The sequence below is a fragment of the Pleurodeles waltl genome, chromosome 9, assembly GCF_031143425.1.
Source record: "Pleurodeles waltl isolate 20211129_DDA chromosome 9, aPleWal1.hap1.20221129, whole genome shotgun sequence".
Classification (NCBI taxonomy): Eukaryota; Metazoa; Chordata; class Amphibia; order Caudata; family Salamandridae; genus Pleurodeles; species Pleurodeles waltl.
This window is the reverse complement of record NC_090448.1, coordinates 1,179,340,554-1,179,358,410: the sequence shown is the minus strand read 5'-3', so window position 1 is coordinate 1,179,358,410 and position 17,857 is coordinate 1,179,340,554.

Sequence of the window (17,857 nt, the reverse complement as noted above, 5' to 3'; positions counted from 1 at the left end):
CCAAAGTTATCACACCAGCAGCTCAGGGCCGGTCAGGTGCAAAGGTCAAAGAGGTGCCCAAAACACATAGGCTATAATGGAGAGAAAGGGGGTGCCCCGGTTCCAGTCTGCCAGCAGGTAAGTACCCGCGTCTTCGGAGGGCAGACCAGGGGGGTTTTGTAGGGCACCGGGGGGGACACAAAGTAGCACAGAAAGTACACCCTCAGCAGCGCGGGGGCGGCCGGGTGCAGTGTGCAAACACGCGTCGGGTTTCCTTCAGGTTTCAATGGGGGACCAAGGGGTCTCTTCAGCGATGCAGGCAAGGGGGGGCTCCTCGGGGTAGCCACCACCTGGGCAAGGGAGAGGGCCTCCTGGGGGTCACTCCTGCACAGAAGTTCCGTTTCTTTAGGGGCTGGGGGCTGCGGGTGCAGGGTCTTTTCCAGCCGTTGGGTAATGGAGTTCGGACAGTCGCGGTCAGGGGGAGCCTGGGGATTCCCTCTGCAGGCGTCGCTGTGGGGGCCCAGGGGGGACAACTTTGGTTACTCAGTCGTAGAGTCGCCGGAGGGTCCTCCCTGAGTTGGTTGTTCTCCACCAGTCGAGTCGGGGTCGCCGGGTGCAGTGTTGAAAGTCTCACGCTTCTTGCGGGGAGTTGCAGGGGTCTTTAAATCTGCTCCTTGTAACAAAGTTGCAGTTCTTTTGGAGCAGTGCCGCTGTCCTCTGGAGTTTCTTGTCTTTTTCGAAGCAGGGCAGTCTTCAGAGGTCACTGGTCCCTTGGAAAGCGTCGCTGGAGCAGGTTTCTTTGGAAGGCAGGAGACAGGCCGGTAAGTCTGGGGCCAAGGCAGTTGGTGTCTTCTGTTCTTCCTCTGCAGGGGTTTGTCAGCTCGGTAGTCCTTCTTCTTGTAGTTGCAGGAATCTAAATCTTTAGGTTCAGGGAAGCCCTTAAATACTAAATTTAAGGGCGTGTTTAGGTCTGGGGGGTTAGTAGCCAATGGCTACTAGCCCTGAGGGTGGGTACACCCTCTTTGTGCCTCCTCCCAAGGGGAGGGGGTCACATCCCTAATCCTATTGGGGGAATCCTCCATCTGCAAGATGGAGGATTTCTAAAAGTTAGTCACCTCAGCTCAGGACACCTTAGGGGCTGTCCTGACTGGCCAGTGACTCCTCCTTGTTATTCTCATTATTTTCTCCGGTCTTGCCGCCAAAAGTGGGGGCCGGAGGGGGCGGGCAACTCCACTAGCTGGAGTGTCCTGCGGTGCTGTGACAAAGGGGTGAGCCTTTGAGGCTCACCGCCAGGTGTTACAGCTCCTGCCTGGGGGAGGTGTTAGCATCTCCACCCAGTGCAGGATTTGTTACTGGCCTCAGAGTGACAAAGGCACTCTCCCCATGGGGCCAGCAACATGTCTCTAGTGTGGCAGGCTGCTGGAACCAGTCAGCCTACACAGATAGTCGGTTAAGTTTCAGGGGGCACCTCTAAGGTGCCCTCTGTGGTGTATTTTACAATAAAATGTACACTGGCATCAGTGTGCATTTATTGTGCTGAGAAGTTTGATACCAAACTTCCCAGTTTTCAGCGTAGCCATTATGGTGCTGTGGAGTTCGTGTAAAACAGACTCCCAGACCATATACTCTTATGGCTACCCTGCACTTACAATGTCTAAGGTTTTGCTTAGACACTGTAGGGGCACAGTGCTCATGCACTGGTACCCTCACCTATGGTATAGTGCACCCTGCCTTAGGGCTGTAAGGCCTGCTAGAGGGGTGTCTTACCTATACTGCATAGGCAGTGAGAGGCTGGCATGGCAGTGCAGGGGAGTGCCATGTTGACTTACTCATTTTGTTCTCACTAGCACACACAAGCTGGTAAGCAGTGTGTCTGTGCTGAGTGAGGGGTCTCCAGGGTGGCATAATACATGCTGCAGCCCTTAGAGACCTTCCCTGGCATCAGGGCCCTTGGTACCAGAGGTACCAGTTACAAGGGACTTATCTGGATGCCAGGGTGTGCCAATTGTGGAATCAAAAGTACAGGTTAGGGAAAGAACACTGGTGCTGGGGCCTGGTTAGCAGGCCTCAGCACACTTTCAATTCAAAACATAGCATCAGCAAAGGCAAAAAGTCAGGGGGTAACCATGCCAAGGAGGCATTTCCTTACAAACAGGAAAAGGCAATTTGTTTGACTCCAGCATTTATCATCATAGTCAAAGTTGCCACTGCGGACACATTCAGGACACAAGGGGACCGCAGTTTCATGCCCTAAACATTTGGGGAAATGCAGTTCAATCAATCAGCATTTCTGAAGCACAGCACTGTCACCCCTGTGGGTATCTGGGTGCCAAGTCTTTGTCGAACAGCTAGCTCTTTCACTTTTTTCAGAAGTCTGTCAGGGAGAGTTCTGTTTGGAGGTGAGGTCGGTGGAAGGGGGTCGTTCCAGGTCTTGGCAGCGATGTAGGCGAAGGAGCAGCCCCCTCTGCAGCTAAGACAAATGAAGGGGTGTGTGCGGGGGCTAGAGAAGAGGAGCCCAGGTGTCCTGTGGGTAGATTGGTGTTCAGTCGGTGGTTGACATAGGGAGGTCTTTGATTGTGTAGAGCTTGTAGGCGTGCATGAGGATCTTGTACTGACATCTCTTCTGGATGGGGGGCCAGTGGAGTTTTCTGAGGTGGAGGGTGATGTTGGTCTGTTTGGGGAGGTCCAGGATGAGTCTTTCTGCTGCATTCTGTATGGTCTGGGGTCTTTAGAGGCGCTGGGAGGAGATTCCTTTGTAGAGAGCGTTGCCATAGTCGATGCGGCTAGTGATGATGGCCTGTGTGACGTTTTTTCTCGTGTTGACTAGGATCCATCTGAAGATTCTGCAGGGCAAGCGAAGGGTATGGAAGCACGAGGAGGTGACTGTTGACCTGTTTCATGGTCAGTTTGTTGTCGGTGATGCCTAGGTTGCATGCATGGTCTGTGGGTGTTGGTCCAAGTTCTGCTGGCCACCAGCTGTGGTCCCAAGCGCAGGTGCTCTTTCCGAACAGCAGTACTTCTGTCTTGTCGTAGTTGAGTTTGAGGCTGTTGTCTCTTATCCAGTTGGCTACGTTAGTCATGGCGTCGCAGAAGTTGGTTTTGGCGATAGGAGGGGTCCTTGGTGAGTGACGGGATTAGTTGTGTTGTCAGTGTAGGAGATTATGTAGAGTCTGTCAGATCTGACATGGTCTGCGAGGGGTATCATGTAGTTGAACAGCGTGGGGCTGAGGGAAGATTCTGGGGGTATGCTTAATATGATGTCCTTTGGTTTGGAGGTGAAGGGAGGCAGCCAGATGTTCTGTGTGTGACCTGTAAGGAAAGAGGCAAACCACCTGAGGGTGTTTTGCTGTATGCCGATGTTGTAGAGTCTGTCGAGGATGTGGCGGGAGACAGTGTTGAATGCAGAAGAGAGGTCGAGGAGGATCAGGGCCACAGTTCACTGTAAAGGAGAGATCTGATGATGTCTGTGGCACTGATCAGCATGGGCTCTGTGATGTGGTTGGCGCGGAAACCTGATTGTGAGGTGTCAAGTAGATGGTTTTGTTACAGTTATTCAGTGAGTTGTTGGTTGATGGCTTTCTCAAGAACTTTGGCCAGGCAGGGGAGCAGGGAAATCGGTTGATAATTTTAGATTGCTGGGGTCGGCGGAGGGTTTCTTTAGGAGAGGTCTGACCTCTGCATGTTTCCATCTGTCTGGGAAGGCTGTCAAGGAGATGGCGTTGTTACCAAGGCTTGTGAGTTCGGTGCTGATTGAGATGTTTCCGAGGTTGAACAATCTGTGAGTGCAGGAGTCTGTGAGTGCACTGGAGTGGATGGAAGACATGATGGCCATGGTGGTCTGAGTGGTGAGCGGAGACCAGGTGATGATAATTCGGCTGCTGTGCACTGGTTGGTTGAGGTTGAGAAACGTCGGTGAAGGGTCTAAATTGTTGTAGGTGATCTTGATGTGGAAAAATTCCAAGAGGGAGTCGCAGAGCTCTTGGGAGAGGTGGGTGGTGTTCTCTGTGGCTGTCGGTTGGAGAATTCCTTGGCTATTTTTGAAGAGTTTGTTTGTGTGGTTGGCTGCTGTGTCGATGCGGGCTGTGATTGCTGCTCTATTGGCTTCCTTGATGCATAGGTGGTAGTTGCTGAGGGCTGCTTTATGGGCAGATCTGTCGGAGGGGTTCCTTGTGGCATGCCATCATTTCTCGCGTCGGTAGCAGTTGTGCTTGATGGTTCTGAGCTTTGGGGTGTAGCAGCTGGTGTGTTTTGAGGTTTTGCTGGTTTCAACGGGGCGACTGTCGGTGCAGTGGGTGAATCATGCGGAGAAGTTCTGGATGGCTTGGTCAAGGTCTGATGATGCTTCAGGTTGGGTGGCGCTGAGGGTCTCTGTCCACTGTGTCTCGGTTACCTTGCTGGGGTGTGGGGAGCTGTGATGCTTGGAGATTGTGTGCTGAGTGTCTGAGATTGTGAAGTGGACGATGGCGTGGTCGGTCCAGGTGAGTTCGGTGACGTGGCTGAAATTGCTGGCAGTGAAGGTGGCGTTGAGTGTGACTGGCTATGTGCGTGGGTTCAGTGACCAGTTGAGTGAAGCGAGTGTTCAGGTTCTCGAGGAGGGTGGTGGAATTGGCATAATCATTGATGTGGAAATTGAGGTCACAGTGTAGAACATAGTGGTTGGAGTCCATTGATAGTGGTGCAATGAGGTTAAAGATGGCATCGCAGAAAGCTGGTCGGGATCTCGGGAGGAGTGGGGTGGATCTTATTGGTCTTGGTGTCTGTCTATAGTTGGGGTATTCCATGAGAGGTGACGATGCATCAAATGGTTTCTTTGAAGATGATGGCAATGCCTCTGCTGAGTTTGTTGGGGAGATCTCAGTTTATCATCTTTCAGCCATTGGGAGTTGGGGTACTGATGTTGAGATTCAAAGAGGGGTTTTGCCAGGTTTCAGTGATGAAGGCAACGTGAAGGGAGAGGTTGGTGATGGTGTCCCAGATTTTCTTGGTGTGCTTGCAGAGGGATCAGGTGTGAAGGAGGATGCATTGGAGTGGTTTCAGGTTGTTTGAGGTCTTGTGGGTGGAAGTGACGCAGGGACCTGTGTGGGATGGCAGACCTGTTCTGCATGAGAAGTGGCAGCGGCAGCCGGGAAGGTTCCTTGGATTGCAGAGAGGGCATTGTGGCATCAGTCGTTCTGGGGGCCAGGATCTCCTTGTAGTGGTGGATTGGCAGGAGAGCCAGGGATCCTGGTGCTGTTAATGGTCTGGGTGCAGAAGGGCTTACCTCACTTAAGTTATTCTGGGGGGGGGGGGTCGGGAGGAGGAGGAACATGTTGAGAAAAGAGGGAGCAGAAAGGCAAGCTAGGGCAAAAAAGAGAGAAAGGGAGCAGAAAAGCAAGCAGGAGAGAGGGGGAAAAGCAGAAAAATGAGCAACTGAGAAAAGTAGAGAAACAAGCAGAAGAGGTAAAAAAAAAAAAGGATCAGAAAAATGAGCAGATGAGAGGGGGAAGGAGAAGAAAAATTAGTAGAAGAGAGGGGAAAAAGGAGCAGAAAAGCGAGCAGAAGAGAGGGAGAAGAAGCAGAAAAACGAGCAAGAGCGAAGCAGTGGAGGCACCGATCAAGGCCACAGAGTGTGGCTGCAGGCAAGCTGGACAGGAGGACTGTCCAAGGGGGGAGCTGGCATGAGGACCTGCTCCAGTTGAATAAAATAACTGATTTACCAGGAATAAGTGAGGCAGTTTAATGCCAACCTCTGTAGAACTCTATCCAGAGCCAGGCACATGATCTAGTCCTCTCACGTGTCCATTAGAAGTTGTCTTGTCTACATACATTAAGGATAGAGCCGCCCCAGGCAGTGCACTGGGCAGAAGGTGCAAATAGAGATTTAACAATGCCTTTGCTCTCAGTGGCCACACACTGGATTCTGCTGAACCAGTGCAGCATTTGTAAGAACCTCCCTTGTGTGGTAGTTCACAGACCTACATGTTTTCTAATTTGGGTTTCACCAAGTTGTTCCTTAACATACTCCATCCTTGATTTTAAAGGCTGTTCTTAAGCCATTAAACCTATTTTCTTTGAATTAAGTTAGCCAAACTGCTGCAACAAAATCCTGCTAGTCATAGCTGTCACTTGGCTGTCGTTGACTCCTAAACACTGTGGTGTACATTTGTAACTTTTCAATCCATCTGACCCTAGTTGTATTTTGCCAGTTGCCAGCCCTCTCAGAATCGTGCCTTGTGCTTTCCAAGTGGATTGACTAGTCCACAACCATATTCTCTGATTTTGTACTTTTACTTATTTTTTTCTTGGGGTGTAGGGGTTACTGTTCTTCTGCAGCTTTACCTTATCTTCAAGGCACTTTACTGGTTGGCAAGAAGGGACAGATAGAGAACCAATATTGTGGTTTTTTTTTTAAATTTTAATTCAGATTCACCCAAAGCACTTAACAAGTGAGTTGTGCTCAAAATTGCCCAGTTGAGCGTGTCTGGGTGAAATCTGCCCCTTAAAAAGTTGTATAGGCACTGAACATCTCGCCAACCGTGATTAATGTTACCGTTGTAATTATGGTCACTTGGTGGAAATATAGACCAGTGATTTGTATCCCTGCCCTGAAAAAGTTAAATATGTTGCCGATCCCAGCTCCATCTGAATTATTGGCCCAGTCTGCTATGACACTTTTCTTTTTTCTTTCTTTTTTATTTTGCACACTAGACAGCTCATGTGCTGCCTGTTGCCATATGTATTGTTAGCTTACAGTGGGCTTAGAGACTGTTCACTGCTTACTATCGGTTGGCTCCATTGTCACTCATTTGCTTGCTTCTTATTCATGCGCTTCTGTTGGCTTTCCTTCCTCTTCTTGTTTGTCCCTCCCCCAGAGCTAGGATGCATTACTAGTGTCCTTTCACTGCTCATTTTTCATGCGCTAGTTTTTCCTTTTGAAGCACTCCATGCGAGTGCATGTGTGTCCCTAGCGTGCTTCTCGGCCCCGTCTGCATTCCATGTTGCACTCGCTGTCTTGCCTGTGTACTTCTCCCCTGCATGCTCCTTTTGAGTTCTTGCCCGTTTAATTTTCCTCTCCAGCTCCATGTTGCTCTCTCCCCATCACACAACAGCAAACATACGTCTGAAACAAACCAGAACTGTTGGCTTTGTGAATGCTTGTAAGCAGTTTGATATAAATGAGGAACAACAATGATTTTGTTGTAAATGATAATAATTAGTAATTACAAATGGTACATATGTGACCATCACTATTTGCGCACTGGAGAGAGGCCAAAGATTGGACGATCCTGTAGCCGTAACACTGTTATGGGCCCACCCTGCCTTCAGCCTCATCGCCAGTGCTCTCAATCATGCTCCATTATGAACAACTTCCTTCCATCAGAACTCATCTAAATGTGACTCGACTGACATGTACCGTGCAAGCACTGGAAAACCCAATAATTCAGCAAAGAGTTTACCAGGGTTAACAAAATCAAAGTCTTTACTTGCATGAAATATGCAATGTGTGTAGGAAGTTGGCTCTGTATATACTATCTCAAAGTGAGAGACAGTGTGCACAGAGTCTAGGGGTTCCCCCCAGAGGTTGATAGTGGCAATAATAGATAATACTAATGCTCTATTTGTGGTAGTGTGGTCGAGCAGTAGGCTTATCAGAGGGTAGTGTTAAGCATTTGTTGTACACACACAGGCAATAAATGGGAACACACACTCAGACTTACTGCAGGCCAATAGGTTGTTACATAGAAAAACATTATTTTCTCAATTTATTTTAGAACCACAAGATTCAGATTTCAAGTAAGTACATAAATTGTAAGGTACTTGGCATAGGTAAATATAGAACTTAGAATCAAAACAGTAATGTACACAGTTTAGCATAAAATGGCAATAAGCTATTTCAAAAGTGGACACTGCAAAATTCCAACTGTTCCTGGGGGAGGTAAGTAAAGGTTAGTTTGCCAGGTAAGTAAAGCACTTACAAGTTCAGTCTCTGGGGCATAGGAAGCCCACCGTTAGGGGTTCAAGTTAACCCCAAACACCCAGCAACACAGGGCCGGTCAGGTGCAGAGGTCAAGGTAGAGCCCAAATAGCGTAGGCTCCTATGGAGAACAGGGGTGCTCCGGTTCCAGTCTGCTAGCAGGTACGTACCTGCGTTCGGGGGAGCAGAACAGGGGGCTTTAGTAGAGCACTGGGGGGGTCCCGAGTAGGCACACAAAGCGCACCCTCAGCGGCACAGGTGCGGCCAGGTGCAGTGGGCAAACAAGGTGTCAGGTTTGTAATTGAAATCAAGGGAGAGACCTGGGGGGTCACTCTGGCGATGCAGGCCGGGCACAGGGGGCTTCTCGGGCCAGCCACCGACTGGGCAAGGATGAGGGCCGCCTGCTGGTCACTCCTGCACCGGTAGTTGGTTTCTCTCCGGCCTGGGGGCTGCAGGTGCAGTGCTTCTTCCAGGCGTCTGGTTCCTTTGTTACCGTGCAGTTGTGGCCGGGGGAGCCTCTGGATCCTCTATGCAGGCATCGCTGTGGGGGTGCAGGGAGGTAATCTCAGGGTGTCCACGTCGTTGAAGTTGCCTGGGGGTCCTCTCTGCAGTGTTAGTTCCTCTGGACACGACCTAGTGGCATCTGGTGCAGAGTGTTGGGGACTCGCGCTTCTGGAGTGAGGCTGGATTCCCTTAAAGATGGTTGTTTCTTGGACAGAGCCGCTGTCCACTGGAGTTTTTTTGGTCCTTTGGTTGAGTTCTCAGAGGTTGCTGGTCCCGCTGGATGTGTCGCTGTGCAGGTTCTTTGTCTGGAGACAGGCCGGTAGGGCTGGGGCCAAGTCAGTTGTTGTCTCCATCGTCTGAGGGGCTTTCATGTCAGCAGTCCTTCTTGTTGTAGGTTGCAGGAATCTGTTTTCCTCAGTTCAGGGTCGCCCCTTAATACTAAATTTAGGGGTGTGTTCAGGGCTGGAGGGCAGTAGCCAATGGCTACTGTCCCTGAGGGTGGCTACACCCTCTGTGTCCCTCCTCCCTTTGGGGAGGGGGCACATTCCTAATCCTATTGGGGGGAATCCTCCAAAACAAGTTGGAGGATTTTCTAAGGAGTGGGTCACATCAGCTCTGGTCACCTTAGAGGTGGACCTGGCTGAGGGGTTGACTCCTCCTTGTTTTTCTCATTATCTCCCTGGACTTGCTGCCAAAAGTGGGGGCTGTGTCTGGGGAGCGGGCATCTCCACTAGCTGGAGTGCCCTGGGGCATTGTAACATGAAGCCTGAGCCTTTGAGGCTCACTGCTTGGTGTTACAGGTCCTTGGGGACCTTCCCTGGTCACAGGCCCCTTGGTACCACTGGTACCTTTTACAAGGGACTTATCTATGCGCCAGGGGTGTGCCAGTTGTGGAAACAATGGTACATTTTTTAATGAAAGAACACTGGTGCTTGGGGCCTGGTTAGCAGGATCCCAGCACACCTCTCAGTCAAGTCAGCATCAATATCGGGCAAAAAGTGTGGCAAGTGCAACAAGGAGCCATCTTCCTATTATGTGCATACAGTCACTTACTGCTAAAACCAATAGCAAATCCAGCTACATTGCTTTTCTTGCATAGTATGTGCTATTTGGTTAAATCTATAAGGTGAACTCAAAATACTAGTGATAATGAACTCACACGTAGAGTAGTACACGTTTAGATTCAACATCCCATGCAGTCCCAAAAGTTGGCCTGTACTTCTTAAGCAGTCTATCATGTTGCTCCTACCAGCACTTTCCACCAAGAAATACCCTGGACCTGTGTTCACATAAGCAGTAACACAAGGCCTATCCCACCTCCAGTTGCTAGTCAGTGGCTGCTACTTGCCTAAGAGATGCGTAAGCAACTAGTAAATGCCCTCCTGCAGACTTTTCATGTACCAAAATCACATGCTTGCTTCTCATTGAACATGGCCGTGCCACCCAACTAGAGAGAGACTAGAACACCATAATCAGAGCACAAAATCACAGGAATGGCTGACTCCAGGCTGAAATGGAAACCTTGGCATCCCCTCCTGAGTCACCTCCAGATAGCTTGCACTACTACAACATCATACTATTGGCAAACTGTGTGCCTTACCCAGCAGTATCCGGCTCTCAGCAACAAGGCGCTGGCAGATGCACCTACCAGTGATTGGGACAATAACGGAGAAGATGCACTGTAAGAAATGATAATCATTACACCTGTTTCCAATCTGAAGAAGAGATGTCCTACCTTAATACAGATTTTAAAGAGATTTTACTGCCATCATGCTTTAAAAAAATGGATGCTTGCGTCAAGTTCCAAACCGGTTTTTGATACCAGGTTTCAATTTTTCAAAATCAGCATCTTCGCTACATTCCCATAAGACATTTTTCTCAAGGACCATATTAGGTCTGCTGTTGACAGCTGTGACTGTGCACTGGAGCAAAGAAAAAATGGCAATGTCAGTAGCCTGAGCTCTCTCTTCTGAATGGAGGTACCACTCTACAACCAAGCAAGAACCAACAAGCCAGTAACGGTCACTTCACGGACCGGCAGATATCTCTGGAACCGGACGTCACAGCTGGACCCGATGACACACAGACGACCACGAGAACCAACCCTGCAAGGGTGCCAAGATTGGTGGCACTGCGCCTTCCAGTGGCCGGACCGTCCCAATACCCTAGGTACTGGTCAGTGGACGTTGGACTCCAATAAATCCAGCTCCCCCAGAGCAGAAACCGGACCAGGAGGAAGCCCCAGTCAAGGGACTTCAGGGTCTCCGGATCTCCTGCCAGAGTTCCCTTGTTGTCCTGCAAGTGACCCTGAAAGCGACTAGCCTCTGGACCGAAGAGGCACCTTTGTGCACAGCCCTTGAATAACTAACTCGCACTACACCCGGCTGCCCAGCGCCCTGCAACGAGGAACCGGCTGTGCCCGGAGGGTCCCTCACCCCTCGCGACCTCTACACCCCAGGGCACCACCTTTAACTTTGCAACTACAGACCTTTTGCAAGTGGTCCCTCGCAGAGGCCCAGCACCAGCTCCAGGAGACTTTTCAACGCTGCTCCTGGCGGAACCAGGAGCCACCCGAACTTCTCCTGCTGGCAAAGCATGCCCACCAACAACCTTGACCAACCTGCAAAAGCGGAACGTGGTAAAGCAACTGTACCATTTTATATGCATTTTTGAAAGTGACTGCCTATTGATTCCAATGGTGTGTAATTACGCACAGAAAGACTGTATTTATTAAAAGTTCAGAGAATCATAACTTTAAAAAGTACTTAACCAATCTTAACGATTTTGGTCTTAAACTTTATATAAAAAGTTAAGTATTTTTATAAATTGGTCTTGAGTTATTCCTTTGAGTGTGTGTGATGCATGACTGATACTGTGACTACAACAAATACTTTCCACTTCTCTAAGATCAGCCTAACTGCTCGAATAAGCAACTTAAAAAATTAGAGCATTATGTGATCTGGCTTTTGCCTCTGGAAACCAACGTGTGGTTGCCTGGTCCCCCTGCACAGTGTGCCTAGTTTTGCGCACTACTTAAAAGGCCAGCCTCCTACATTTGGTGTATCAGAGGTGGTATAAAGACTTTGCATTTGCTGAAACCACTTTGTCAATTTTGTGAGCACACGGATAACTCTCCAAATTGACTTTAGTTAATTGTTTTTTAGTTTTAATTGACTAAATATTTTTTGAAATTGTTTAAAATAATTGTTAGGGCCCTGGTTAGGTCCCTGCAACTCTAGCAAAAAGTTTTAAAGTCCTTACTTTAGCTGGCCCATCCAAACAGGGGATTCCAAATTTCTAAAAAGGTCCCAACTTTGGTAAAGTAAATATGTCTGATACAGAGAACAGGAGCTCAACCTGGAACCTTATGAGGCATATAGTTATGACCAATTAAGGAAACTCTGCAGACTATACAAAATTCAGACTGGAAAGAGACCCAAAACAGAGAAACTTGAGTTTCTGGTGGCCTAGTTTGAAAAGAATACCCCCCCAAAGATTAAATAAATGAAGATGCATCTGTGGTGGGTAAAGATCTTGTGGAGAATGGGGATGAGGGTAGCTCATGTTCCCTCAGCAGCTCTACAGCACCCACAGACACAGACCTGGATATTGCCAGGCTAAGAGACTGGCCTTAGAGAGGCAGCTCTTGGAAATAGAGAAACAAAGAAAGAGTTGAGCCTAGGACCCATCTCTGCTGGCAGCAAACTAATAAATAGGGAGGAAGAGAAACATTTCAACCTAAGACTCCCTAAAGGAGTTGGCCCTCCTACCATGAAGGAGATGATATCCAAAAATGGTTAATTGCCTTTGAGAGAGCCTGCATTGGGAGGGATATCCAAAAGAAGCTGTGGAGCACTCTATTATGGGTATTGTCCTCCGGGAAGTGCAGTGATAGGCTGCTGACACTGAGTGAAACAGATGCTAAATCCTATGACCCCATGAAGGGTTCCCTGATTGAGGGCTTTAGATTTACCACTGAGGAATACTACATAAAATTCAGGGGGACTCAAAAATCCCGGAGTCAGTCCTGGGTAGAATTTGTGGATTTCTCAGTAAAAATGCTAGGTGGGTGGTTAGAAGCCAACAAGGTGCATGATTATGAATGGCTGTACAATTTAATGATGAAATAACACCTTTTGAGTAATAGTGTCCATGACAAGTTGCACCAGTACCTAGTAGATTTGGGGACAATCTCCCCACAAGAGTTTTGGAGGAAGGCTGATCATTGGGTAAGAACTATGGTGTCTAAAACGAGAACTGGAAGGGTTGACAAAAAGGAAGTGTTGGGGAAGCCCCCCCCCCCCCCCCCCCCCCCCAAGAGAAAAAGATGGAGCACCCTAGAAATAAAGAAAATCAGTCCTTACGCCCCCAAAAATCTATTCAGGAAGATGGGCCCAAAGACACCTCACAAAACAAAGGTGTGTACCGGGGTAAAAACTGGGATGCCACTAAGGCATTGGTGCCACAATTGTCAAAAGACAGGGCACCACACCAAGGACACTTCTTGTCCCAGGAACAGGCCCACTAGTAAGCCCCCAGGGGTAACCAGTGTAGCCATTGGGGATGACTCCTGAGATGAGGAGGTCCTCATAGCCTTTAACTGGAAAGTAGCCCTCACAGGTGAGTTGGAGATTCTAGAGGGGGTAGACACTTCCACCATGTACTGGTGAATAGAATCCCAGCAACTGCCCTGAGAGACACCTGTGCCAGTCACACAATTCTGCATGACAGGCTGGTGCTCTCAAACCAGTACATCCCAGGAGACGCTGCCAGGGTAAGGGTTATCCCAGGGAAAGTCACTGATAGGGCAGTAGCTGCAGTGCCTATAGAGATAGATGGGTCCCTTAGCTGGAGAAGGGTGGTAGTCAGTACAGACCTCCTCCTTGACTGACTCCATGGAAATGATCACCCAGAGGTTGGTCAGAGCCCAAAAGAGGAACTGACCCAATGCCAGTCCTCTTCCAAGGATTCTGGAGGTGGTGCCCCTGCAATGAGTGCAAGTAGGCTCCCATAAGAAAAAGGGGAAGCAGAAAAAAAGGAAAGGTGGGCAACCTTTAACTAAGGCACCAGAGAGCCAAGGGATTTCTACTCCATTAGGGAAGAACTCCACTGTTGGAACTGGTGAAGCCCCGCTTGACCCCCAAGAAAGCCTGACTAGTCAGGCACCTGCTGAGCCTGAGTTGGTAGCTCCTCGGCTGGCAGAAAAGAGATGTAGAGATCCCCCACTCCCTTATAGCAGACAGGCACCCTGAACCCAAAGAAGCCTGTAAGTTAGCCCTGTCACCTGTGGGCATGGAGCTAAAGGTGTGGTTCTGGGTACTGGCAGCTGTCAGTGGTGCTTGGTGTTAGCCTTGTTGGCTGCCTTGTCTTTAGCATGGTGGTCTGACCCCATACAACATAGCAAGTTAAGCCCCCTGGCCCTGTTGGTCATGGTGGGGTTACTCCAGTTATGGGAAGCCTCTTTGGGTAAGCTAGGTGTTGCCCTGGCTAAGATAGGGATATCAGAATACCTCTGACCCCAAGACAGAAGGGAAAAGTGCAGACACTGGAAGTACAGGTATAAGATATCTTATATTGGGCCCTGTAGCTGTTGAGGTGGGTCAGTTCCCCAGAGGGAATGACCTGGACAGTAGGATGTGAGGCAGAAGTAGGCCCTGCAACTAGCTAGCCTGTTTCCCTTCTCTTCCTCGCCTGGCAGACTAGGAAGCATCTCCCAGATATTGGCTGAGTCTCCTGGCCTGTGGGCTGCAGGGGAGGGGGAGAGTTGTGTTGGAAACTGACATCTTGTTGCAGTACTCCACCCTCCGCACACATACTTCTTGCCTGCTTTCTGAATGCAACTTGGACTGGAGTGCACTAGGATCCTGCTACCCAGGTTCCCAGTGTCAGTGTTCTTTCCCTAAAATTGTAAAGGTAATTGGAAACACTCTTAACTACCACTATAAATCCCTAGTAAATGGGTATCTATGTACCCAGGGCATGGGGTACTAAGGGTAGGCCCCTGAGGGCAGCAGCGCTGATTGTGCCACCCTCTAGGGCCATGCATCCAGATGCACCCAGCACTGCCATTGCAGGCTGAGTGTCCTGGTTCAAACCTAAAACAGAAACTCAACATGGCACACTACCTGTGTGCCCTGTCTATCTTACACTGCATACACTATGGGTAAGATCCCTCTGGCAGGCCTTACAGCCCTAAGGCAGGGTGCACCATACTATATGTGAGGGCGTAGCTGCATGAGCAATATGCCCTCACTGTGTCCTTGCCAAGCCTGGGACATAGTGAGTGAACAGAGCAGCCATTTTAATACATGTGCTGGACACTGGTCAACACAAGTTTCCCAGCTATGTGATGGCCACTCTGAACCCTTGGTTGTTTGGTATCAAACAACTCAGAATGATAAATCCAAACTGGTACCAGTAGTAGATCTATCCCTGAATGTACCCAGTGGTCACTTTAGAGGTGCCCCCAGCATGGTTGCTGACTGGTCCTATCCAGCTGCCACCTCCAGACAGCCAATATACAAACCTTGGGGGAGAGCCCTGTCTCTCCAGTTTGTAGGACAATGCCCTTCCTGGGTGGAGCAGCTAATACCCCCTCCCTCCGGAATGTGCACTGTCCTGGTGCTGATCTTCAAATGGCTTACCACCCTTGAAACTCGACCCCCAAGCCTGCTGCTAGCAGCAGATGGCCTCCCCCTTTGAAAACTCCCAATTTTGGTGGGAGCAAAGGCGGGAAACATAACAAAGGGTAGGGAGAGTGGCCCCATCTTGCATGGACAACCCCTAAGGTGTTGCCTGCGAGGTGGACCTTCTCTTTCATTTTCCTCCATCTTGGATGGAAGGAAAATAGCCAATTAGGTTTAGGGCAGTGACCCTTTCCACAGGAAGTGGTCACTTTAGTGGGTGCAGCCACCCAAGGTTAGGTGTCTCACTGGACACTACCAGGTTCCCTCTAAAACGCCCACTTAAATAAGTATTTAGTGGGTGATCAGTATAGGGAAAGGTGCGGAAGAAATTGTGACGCAAAGGGTTTATTAGCTTGAGCAGTGTAGATGGGTGTGATGCCTGTTGAACCCACCCCCCCCTAAACAACGTGGAAAAGTTCATGATATTATTTTCAAGCTTGTTTGTGTAGAAGACTCCGTCTCAACCTTGAGAACGAGAGTACAGGGAGAAGATGGAATGAAAACAAAGGCTGGAGAAGGGCAGAGCAGCCAAGTACTGATAACATAGCTAGAAAATGCCAGAATGAGATAGAATCCAAGCTTCTGGTTATTTAAGCACTGAAGTGTGGGTGAGGGATTGGAAGCTCGCAGATGGAATTGTGAAAGCTGCCATGGCCCAGCGCTGCCTCCCTGTTTTGCTGACCGTGATGCTTGAGGGGGAAAGAGGTCCAAGCAGGCGGTAGAGGGCTCCCCAGCATTTTGTGGAGTAAGTTAAGTTCTTTATTTCTCTGCTCTATTATTATGACTGATTATTTATGCTTGCACTGTGTTTATAATCTGAAGTATTCAGTTCGTTTATATTTTGCTTTCTAAACCTCGTAGTATGAACCTGCTACAGTAACTGAAACATGCATTTTGGTGTGCAGTAAATCAAAGCTTATCTGAAGTATTCAGTTCATTTATATTTTGCCTCCTGAACATCGTAGTGAGAGCCTGCTGCAGTAATTGAAACATGCATTTTGGTGTGCAGTAAATTAAAGCTTACCTGAAGTATTCAACTCAACTCATTTATTTTCTGCTTCCTGAATATCGCAGTGTGATGCATTTTGGTATACAGTTAATCAAAACCTATATCTGTCAATTAACTCTCTGCTTATATATATATATATATATATATATATATATATATATATATATATATGCAAAGATGCTCTTTGTAGTGTACTTATCTATAAATAGATGCTTTTCATTGATATTCTTATTCTACTATTGTTAATGTACTAAATGCCTACATTTACCTGCAATTCTAGTAAAGCTAAATTGTATTTATACGGAACAGGTATCAACCAGTCACCTGGATAAGACAGTGGGCATCCCTAGACCAAGATTCCAGATTCAAAAGGAAGATAATAAGTATTTAGTGGGCATCCCTAGACCAAGATTCCAGATTCGAAAGGAAGAAGAGAAGACACAAAGAACCAAAGCCCAAGATCTGTGGACCTGCTGCACAAGGCGCCAAACCCTGCCTGCCGTAGCAGGACCCAACATTCGCCGCTGCAGAGGAGCGGACCATTGGACTGACCTCGACAAACACTGAGGACCTCCAGGCTTCGCCTATAGCCCGAGGTCTCCCTTCTGAGTGGAGGTACCACTCTACAACCAATCAAGAACCAACAAGCCAGTGAGGGTCACTTCATTGACCGGCCGATATCTCCAGAACTGGAAGTTGCAGCCACACCTGATAAAACACAGACGTCCACAAGGACTAACCCTGCAAGTGTGCCAATTTTGGTGGCACTGCGTCCTCCAGTGGCCCAACCATCCTAAATCCTGGGTACTGGTCAGTGGACATCAGACTACAAGAAAAACAGCTCCCCCAGAACTGAAACCAGACCAGGCGGCAGCCCCAGTCAAGGGACTTCAGGTACACCCAAGCCCTCCAGCGAGAGTGCCCCTGTTGTCCTGCAAGTGACCCTGAAAGCAACTAACCTCTGGACCTGAGAGGCACCTTTGCGCACAGCTCTTGGATCACCAACTAGCACTGCACCCGGCAGCCCAGCGCCCTGCAACAAGGAACCAGCTGTGCCCTGAGGGTCCCTCACCCCTTGCAACCGCCACACCCCAAGGCACCACCTTTAACGTTGAAATTACAGACCTTTTGCAAGTGGTCCCTCGCTGTGGCCATGCACCAGCTCCAAGAGACTTTTCAACTATGCTCCCGCCAGAACCCGGCAGTGTGCCCACCGATGACCTCGACCAACCTGCGAAAGGTGAACTTGGTAAAACAACTGTACGAATTTATATGCATTTTTGAAAGTGACTGACTATTGATTCCTGTTGGAAATGGCCTTTCTGCAGGGTCACCCCCAAACTTTTTGCCTTCCTCCTACTCTTTTTCTGACCTAATTCTTGCTGGTTTTAGGACTCTCCGCACTTTACCACTGCTAACCAGTGGTAAAGTGCATTTACTCTCTCCCTTAAAACATGGTGACATTGGTTAATACCCAATTGGCTGATTTAATCTACTTGTAAGACCCCGGTAAACTGCACTACATGTGCCCGGGCCTGTAGATTAAATGTTACTAGTGGGCCTGCAGCACTGATTGTGCCATCCACATAAGTAGCCTCTTAACCATGCCTCAGGCCTGCCATTACAAGGCCTGTGTGTGCAGTTTCACTGCCACTTCGACTTGGCCTTTAAAAGTACTTGCCAAGCCTTCAACTCCCGTTTTCTACATATAAGTCACCCCTAAGG